At 55.7% G+C, this 7452-nt stretch overlaps 1 long non-coding RNA gene across 1 annotated transcript; it reads left to right on the plus strand.

Annotated features, from left to right (window-relative positions):
- The first annotated feature begins 2388 nt into the window (after window positions 1-2388).
- Window positions 2389-4621, plus strand: LOC310891025. Its single transcript, XR_014577395.1, has 3 exons — window positions 2389-3488; window positions 3768-3893; window positions 4465-4621. It is a non-coding gene; the product is annotated as an uncharacterized lncRNA (long non-coding RNA).
- The last annotated feature ends 2831 nt before the right edge of the window (window positions 4622-7452 follow it).

A 7452-nucleotide genomic window follows, 5' to 3' on the forward strand; every position in this document is an offset into this window, starting at 1 on the left:
TGAAGAACTGTGTGCAAGAGACCATCCTGTTGTACTGCTTCCTCCTGAGGAGCAAGGAGCACGTCCCCTTTGCCTTCAGGGACATTGGTGTTCTGACGTGCAAAGATGGTTTCCTCTGCATGAACTTTTATCTGGACTGTGTCAAACGTCTGGAGAGCACTGCGGACCTGGTCGCACTGCTCCACAGTGTAAGTTGGTGAGGTTTTGGGGGCTACTTCAATTTCTTTGGGAATCCTAGCAAAGGGTGAGGAATCTGACCGCTGTTGGCCAGCCTGGACATGGCAGGCCAGTCAAATGCCTTTCCCCACGCTTGCCCCCTTAGCTGCTTTCTCCATTAACAAAGAGAGTTTCTTCTGAGCATCTGGGCGCTTGCCCCTGCAAAAAGCCTGGCAGTGTTACTGTACAGCCTCCATATTCTGCCATGCAGCTCCTCCAGAGCAGAACAAAGGTTCATGGAAGAGGCTTTGGAGGAGGGCTTTGGAGAGAAGGCTTTCTTTTGGCTTGGGAGACAGGTTTGCTTCCTGTCAATGAGAGCCGTGAGAAAACCGCCTCAGAAACCCTCCAGCAGGTCTGTGTCTCTTTGCAGAGAATGTGGCCGGCACATCTGACCGCCTTCAGTGGAGAGACCACCGCTCGTGGGATCCCGATGTTCCCAAGGTGAGTGTGTTTCCTCCGCAGCCCTTGGCTGACCCAGCGGGAGGCTTCCCACCTCCTGCTTTGGAACGTGCGCGGCTGGGTCTCCACCTTCAGCACCCAGTCAGGGCTAAACCCCGGGGACTGGTTCCTGGTTATCTACTGCTGAGTTTCGGCTACGAGTGTCTTCACCTGGAGAGGAGGGGCATTGTGGTTGTGTTTCTTGTGCCCGCGCTGCTGCGATTCCCGTCAGAGAGAGTTGCCTGCATGTGGAGGGGAATTTAGGCTACCTTTTCTGGTGCTGCGGGAAGACTGACAACAAACCCCATGCATGGACATGACGGAAAAGGGATGCCATGCCTTGCGCGACACCAGGAGGATTACTGCCAGCAAGCTGCAACGGGAAGGAGGCCAGCCTTCTTCAAGCCCGTGTCATCGTTTGTTTTCCAGGTTTCATCTGACTGTGAGGAGAAGGCCAGAGGCCAAAGCTTCCACCACCTCACAGGAGGAAGCTGCAGGAGAGCGCAGGATGAGAAGAGGTAAGGGAACAGGTCCCTGCTGTCTGGAGGTGGTCCCTGTCCCGTGCTGGCTGACTTGAACCAGGTTAAAAGGCAGTGCCCACGCGGCTGCTCTGAAGAGCTTCCTCCTTTTCTAGTTTCAGAGTGCCATCCTGGCAAGCTGCTGCAGAGGAGGAAGAGGCTTTCCGTCCCCATCCTGACAAGCTGGGAGCCGGGCACAAGGCAGCAAGATGTGGAGAAGAAGCCGTCTACCAGGTGAGACCCCTGGGGGAAAGGAGGAAGGAGCCACTTGCAGCCACACAGGAGAGATGTCCCCTTTGGACCCACCAGCCGCAGGGTGGCTCCTGACACACGTCCTAGCGGAGGCCGCTCTCTCAACGGATGGCAAGCGTGCAGCACGTTTGCCTGAGACTGGCACACCAGCTTCATTTTCCACCAGGGCCCCGATCCCTGGGGGAGCTGAATGCAGGGCCTTGTTGCAGAAGCTCTTCTCCCTTCAGGAGTCCCCCCACATTGCAGCAGAGTCCATCTTCTTGTCTGTGGGAGCAAATGTCCCCTGCCTTCATTCTAACATGTCTCACCGTGGCTTAGGATTGCCGTGGCCCCATCTCCCCTGCTGTTTCTTCCAGCCTAAGGAGCTGTGATACCAGATGGAAAAGTTTCTTTCAGGCATTTTTTTCAAATGCTATCCCAAACGTTGTGGCAGGCACAAGAGAGTGCTGAGGTAGGGAGGTGGCATGACTGCCCTCCTTACCTGACGGTTTTCTCCGATGCTACTGGCTCCCCAGCGATAACCTGTTTTCCACCCGTAAGCGCACCGTGTTTCAGGGCCACAGAGGAGAAGCTGAGGTAAAGCCCGGGTGGGCCATAATGGCGTCTCTCGGCTCCTGTCCTTGCACAAGACACCGCCCCTCTCCTTCTTCCACCAAAAAGGGCCTGGATACGGGCATCCCGAGCCTTCCTGAAGGCAGGTGGTGCCACAGCTTCGCGTTTGGCTCTCTCTGTCTCTGCTGAAGTGAACACGGCCAGTCCAATACGCCCGCTCGCTGCGGAACTGTCGTCTGCTGCAGAGGCTGACGCAGCTTGCGAGCGCGGACTGGAGACCGAATTCCCCTGGGCTCATGCAGCCTCCTCCTGGTGTCTGTTTGCAGCGTGCTCCCCCCGTGTCCAGGCAGCACCCCCAGGACGAAGAGGACAGACAGGCAGGAAACAGCTCCTGAAGCCATGTCCACCACCACTGCGCTCCCTGCTCCTGAAGCCTCCAGGAGAGCGCTGCAGGTACCTGCTCTGCCTTGCTGCAATGACCGTGCTGTTTGGGCCTGTGCAAAAGCCTCTTTGTGTGGAGCGATCCCGAGCAGGTCCCTTGGGATGCGTTCATTTTCACGTTTGTTACCTCCTTCATCTCTTCCTCAGGAGACGGAAGGTGGCGTCCCGCACACCTTCCCTGCCTCTTACTGCCTCCCGTGTTGCCACGAGCCATTTCATTTTGACCAGGGGCCATGGAAAAGGAACAAGGCCTTTCTGGGTCATTGATGGCAGAGGGCTTTGGTCACCGCGGGCTGTTCAGCTGTGTTTGTCACGAGTTGAGGAGCCTGGCCTAGCTTCAGGGCCCCTCGTCCTTGAGGGTCGAAGCACTGCTGACAGACCGGCTGAGGCGAGGGGGCAGGAGTGCGGGTTAGGCCTGAGGGACAGCTGAGACCAATCCTGTCTGCTGTTGTGTTTTTGTTTTTTTTTTTTTTCCTCCAGGAGGTCTGGAACCTGTCTTCACAGTGGGACCAAACAGACTGCTCATGGCCCACGTACCAAAAGCTACAAGAGCAAGCCCGGGCAGAAATGGCTGCATGGGAAGCCTGGTCTGATGGGGAGGACCAACAGATACCCCAGGTACTGGCAGTGATCAACAGCGCTGAGAACAGCAGCGATCCTCTCCGCCAGGGCTCCGAGGGCGGCAGGTCCCAGGGTGGTGGGAGCAGGACGGGCACCAGGCCGCAGGGCAGGGCTTTGCCTGCTCCTCCCTGTGAGGGAGAGGTTGTCAGCAGAAAGGGAGGGATAAAAGCAGCAGCCAGACGTGGGCTGGCAGCGCCGAGTCGCCTGGTTCGCAGGTCCTGTTGCAGGGCCCTTTCAAGAGGTCCTCTGGGAAACAGCACCTGTGTGTCCAGTCCTGTTTGATGAGAGTGTCTTCTCCTTGCAGCGATTCAACAGCCAACATGCTTGGACCCCCCATCCTCCAGCCCAGCCCAGGAGCAAGGAGGTCAGGAGGAGGTGGAGGAAGGCTGAGAACCCTGCCCCAGCAGAGGATTTGGGAGCAGCAGCCAAGCTGGAGAGACTCCGGCCTGAGTAAGTGTGTGCCGGCTCCGTTCCCGTCCTGGGGCACTGGAGTAGCTGTTGAGTGATGTCAGGACATGTCCAGGAGCCTGGTCCCTGAGTCCTGGGCTTGCCTCTAACACCCTTTGATTCCTCCTAAAGCGGGCATGACCTTGGTTACCACCAAGGCCTAAAAATCAGGTTGGAAGGGTGGGTGCAGGTGGCACTGCATGGGTGCAGGGTCTGGATGACGGGAGAGGCAGAAGGGGTGTCTGAGAGAGGCTGAGGGATCCCTTTCTCCTGTTGTTGCAGCCGCCTTTCCCCACGAGCACGCCAAGTTTTGGAAAGGTTGGAGCCACATCGCCATCAACAAAGCGTATTCAGAAATGTTGCGGAGGCAAACCGGCTGCGGCAAGAGCAGCAGCAGCAGCTCCCCTGGTAAGTATCTCCAAAAAGGGATGGTGCTTCCCACTGCTGCAAGGCCCATCCTTCCCCTGGGGGCAGCACTGGGAGAAAGAGGGCACGTCTCCAACACCCCTCCCGAGACAGACGCGGGCTTTGGAGACTCTGGAGACTTTGGGACTGGAGCTCCCTGACACCTGACGGGGAGCGGCTGGGCACCCAGAACAGGCTTTCCCATGTGGGATGTGAAAGTCCTGTCTGAAAACAGAGGGGTCCCCTGGATGGCTGCCTCTCCCCTTTCCAAAGCCGAGAGTCTGTCCTTCCTTTGGAGAGCGCTGACACCAGGACACCTTGCCCTGAGGGGGAATACCTGTGCAGAATACCCAGGGTCCTCCGCTCCACCTGACTCAGCCCCAGGCTGGTGAGCTGCACCCCTGGGGACCTTGTCGTGAGCTCGGGCACGAGGCATCTGTCTCACTTCACGCCAACCTTGAAGCTTCCTGGGAAGCAGACCCCTACGTGCACGGCCCGAGCTAAGCCTGCAGTATTTCTCTGTGTTCAGCCTGTACACAACCTGCTCATCCTCTTTTTTCTTTTGACTCCCTAGCGCTAGATGCTGGTACCGCAGTGGAGGGGAAGGTGCTGGGAACGGTGCCGGCAGCAGCGGAGCTCTGAGCAAAGGGGCTGGGAAGCTCCCCCGCTTTCCACCCCTGAATGGAAAATAAAGAGCACCGGGGCTCTTCCCAAACAGACTGCTTGTGTCACTTCATCCACCCTAGACTTGAGTACACATAAGCTGGATCTCTGCTTTGAAAGAGGAATGTGGGTTGAAAGGAGAGCTCTTTCCAAGGCTCCCATTGCTATGCCTGTGCTGTCTTAAGTGTGGCTTCCCGTCATGATACTCATCGCTGCCAGTTGCGCGCATTTCCAGTGCAAAAGTCTGTGTCTCAGCCCACGTCCCCATAGCTCCCTCCTAGCTAGGGGAGCTCCGTGGCAGACCTGGAGGGGAGGCCCATGGGGACGAGGAGCAGGCAGAGGCATGGGGAACCTGAGGGCATCTGAAAGGACTCTCAGGGCCAGGTGTGCGGGTGTGTATGTGCTTGTGAACCCCGAGAGTGCCATGTGTGTGCCTGCAGCAGTGACCTGCTGTCTCTGCCAGCCCCAGGCAGGAGGGGACTCGGCTGTCTGTGCCTGTGTGTTACGTGTGTCCTGTGTGTGGGTGCTGTTGCAAGCAGCGCCTTGTCTGTGGTCGTTTGTGTGACCGGCTGTATCAGTGTCCTCCCTGGGTGTCCCTGGCACAGGTGCTCAGCTTCATTGCTGGTTGAACCTGCAAAGGGGAAACTGGCAGCCGTGTCCCTCAGCCTGGGCGGAGAGCTGGGGACCCTGGGCACTGGGCTGGGTTCCAGTGGCCGGGCAGGACCATGCTGGGTGGTATCGGTCTGTACTGGGCTCCAGAGCATCTGGGGTAGTCAGCAGGATCTGGTCAAGTTGTGTGTCTTGCTGAGATTGCGTGTACATAATGCTTATAATATGCTGGGGGACCGATCCTTTGCTTCTGTTCCCTTAGGGTTATATTTACAAGGAAACTAGAGCATTGTGTGAGCACCCAAATGGGACCTGTGCTAGTAAATTCTTGGTTGATTGGAACAAGTGGATTGAAAAGATGTTTACAGAGCATGAGGAGACAAGTAAGAGGCACAGATGGCTCAAACTGCAGGCCTGGTGGCTGGTATTCAGCGTTTAGGGGCTGAAAAGAAATGCTCACCAAAGCACGTACAAGACCTCCTGGATCCTGATCACTTCCAGCTCTGGAGATGAGAAATGATAGTAGAGAGCTGGAAGAAAACTGACAGAATCAGGCAAAGGCTGAGCCTTCTACAGACCGAACTTTCCAAATGCCTGAAGAATCAGGTAGAGACGGGAAATGCACAGTTGCAAAGAAGTAGCCTTAACGTTCAGAGATTTAGACCTGGTGGAGCCGAGTAGCCCTATATCTACTCCAAATCTACTCCTTTTTAGTTTAAAACCACTAGTCCTTGTCCTATCACTACACCCCCTGAGAAAGAGTCCCTGCGCAGCTTTCTTGGAGGCCCCCTTTTGGTACTGGAAGGCTGCAATGAGGTCTGCCCAGAGCCTTCTCTTCTCTAGACTGAACAACTCTCCCAGCCTGTCTTCGTGGGACAACCCTCTGATCAGCCTCGTGGCCACACTTCTTTTGATGCAGCCCGCGATACGGCTGGCTTTCTTTTTTTTTATGGCATGTGCACATTGCCAGTTCATGCGGAGTCTCTCACCCACCAATGCTCCCAGGCCCTTCTCAGGGCTGCTCTCAACCCATTCTCCACCCAGCCTGGATTTGTGCTTAGGATTGCCCTGATCCAGGTGCAGGACCTTCCACTTGGCCTTGTTGAACCTCACGAGGTTTGCATCGGCCCAGCTCTCAAGCCTGTGCAGGTCCCCCTGGATGGCATCCCTTCCCTCCAGCGTGTCGACCGTGCCACACAGCTTAGAGTCATCAGCAAACGTGCTGAGAGTGCACTCAATCTACCGTCCATGTCGCTGACAAATATATTAAATAGTGCCGGCCCCATACTGACTCCTGAGGGACACGACTCATCACTGATCTCCACTTGGGCATGAAGCCGTTGACCACAACTCTCTGAGTGCAACCATCCAGCCAATTCCTTGCCCATGGAGTTGCTCATCCATCATATCCACGACTCTCCAATTTGGAGACAAGGATGTCATGCAGGACAGTGTCAAATGCCTTGCAGAAGTCCAGGTAGATGACGGCAGCTGCTCTTCCCCTATCCACCAGTGCTGTAACCCTGCTGTAGAAGGCCACCAGATTTTTCAGGCATGATCTGCCCTTACTGGAGCCACGCTGACTGTCACCAAGCACCTCTTTGTTTTCCACGTGCCTTGGAATAGTTCCCAGGAGGCTCTGCAGTACCTCATTCTCCCAGTCTGTTCCTTTGTATTCTGTGAATTGGCTAGTGTGGCTAGAGCACTTGACAGTGAAGACTGAAGCAAAAAAGTCATTGACTACCCCAGCCTCCTCCATGTACCACGTAACCAGGTCTCCCATTTCCTTCAGCAGAGGGCCCACGTTTTCCCTAGTCTTACTTTTATCACCAATATACCTGTAGAAGCCCTTCCTGTTGCCCCTGACGCTCCTGACAAGAGTCAATTCTGGTGGGGCTTAGCTTTCTGAACTTGATCCCTGGCTGCTCGGTAAATGTTCCTGCATTCCTCCTAGGAGGCTCAAGGGAGACCTTATCGCCCCACTGCCCCACGCGTGGTCCCACAGCCATGCTGCCAAGGCACCGCACATGGCAGTGCCCGATCAGGGCTGAGTCAAGCTCTTACTGACCGCACCAGGGACAATAGACATGGAAGACAGAATGCAATGCACAGGAAAAATTACACATAATAAGCAACCAAATAACAGTAGTTTTGTAGCCACGGCCACCCTCATGTCCAGTCTCCAAATGGGGTCCTGCTATCATTTGTCTTCAGTTGTTTGGTTAATTCTTGTAATTCCTGTATCTTCACGTGTACCAAGTGGGAATGATCACTCAGGTTCATATAAGAC

This window comes from Anser anser, assembly GCF_964211835.1.
Source record: "Anser anser genome assembly, contig: HAP1_SCAFFOLD_95, whole genome shotgun sequence".
NCBI lineage: Eukaryota > Metazoa > Chordata > Aves > Anseriformes > Anatidae > Anser > Anser anser.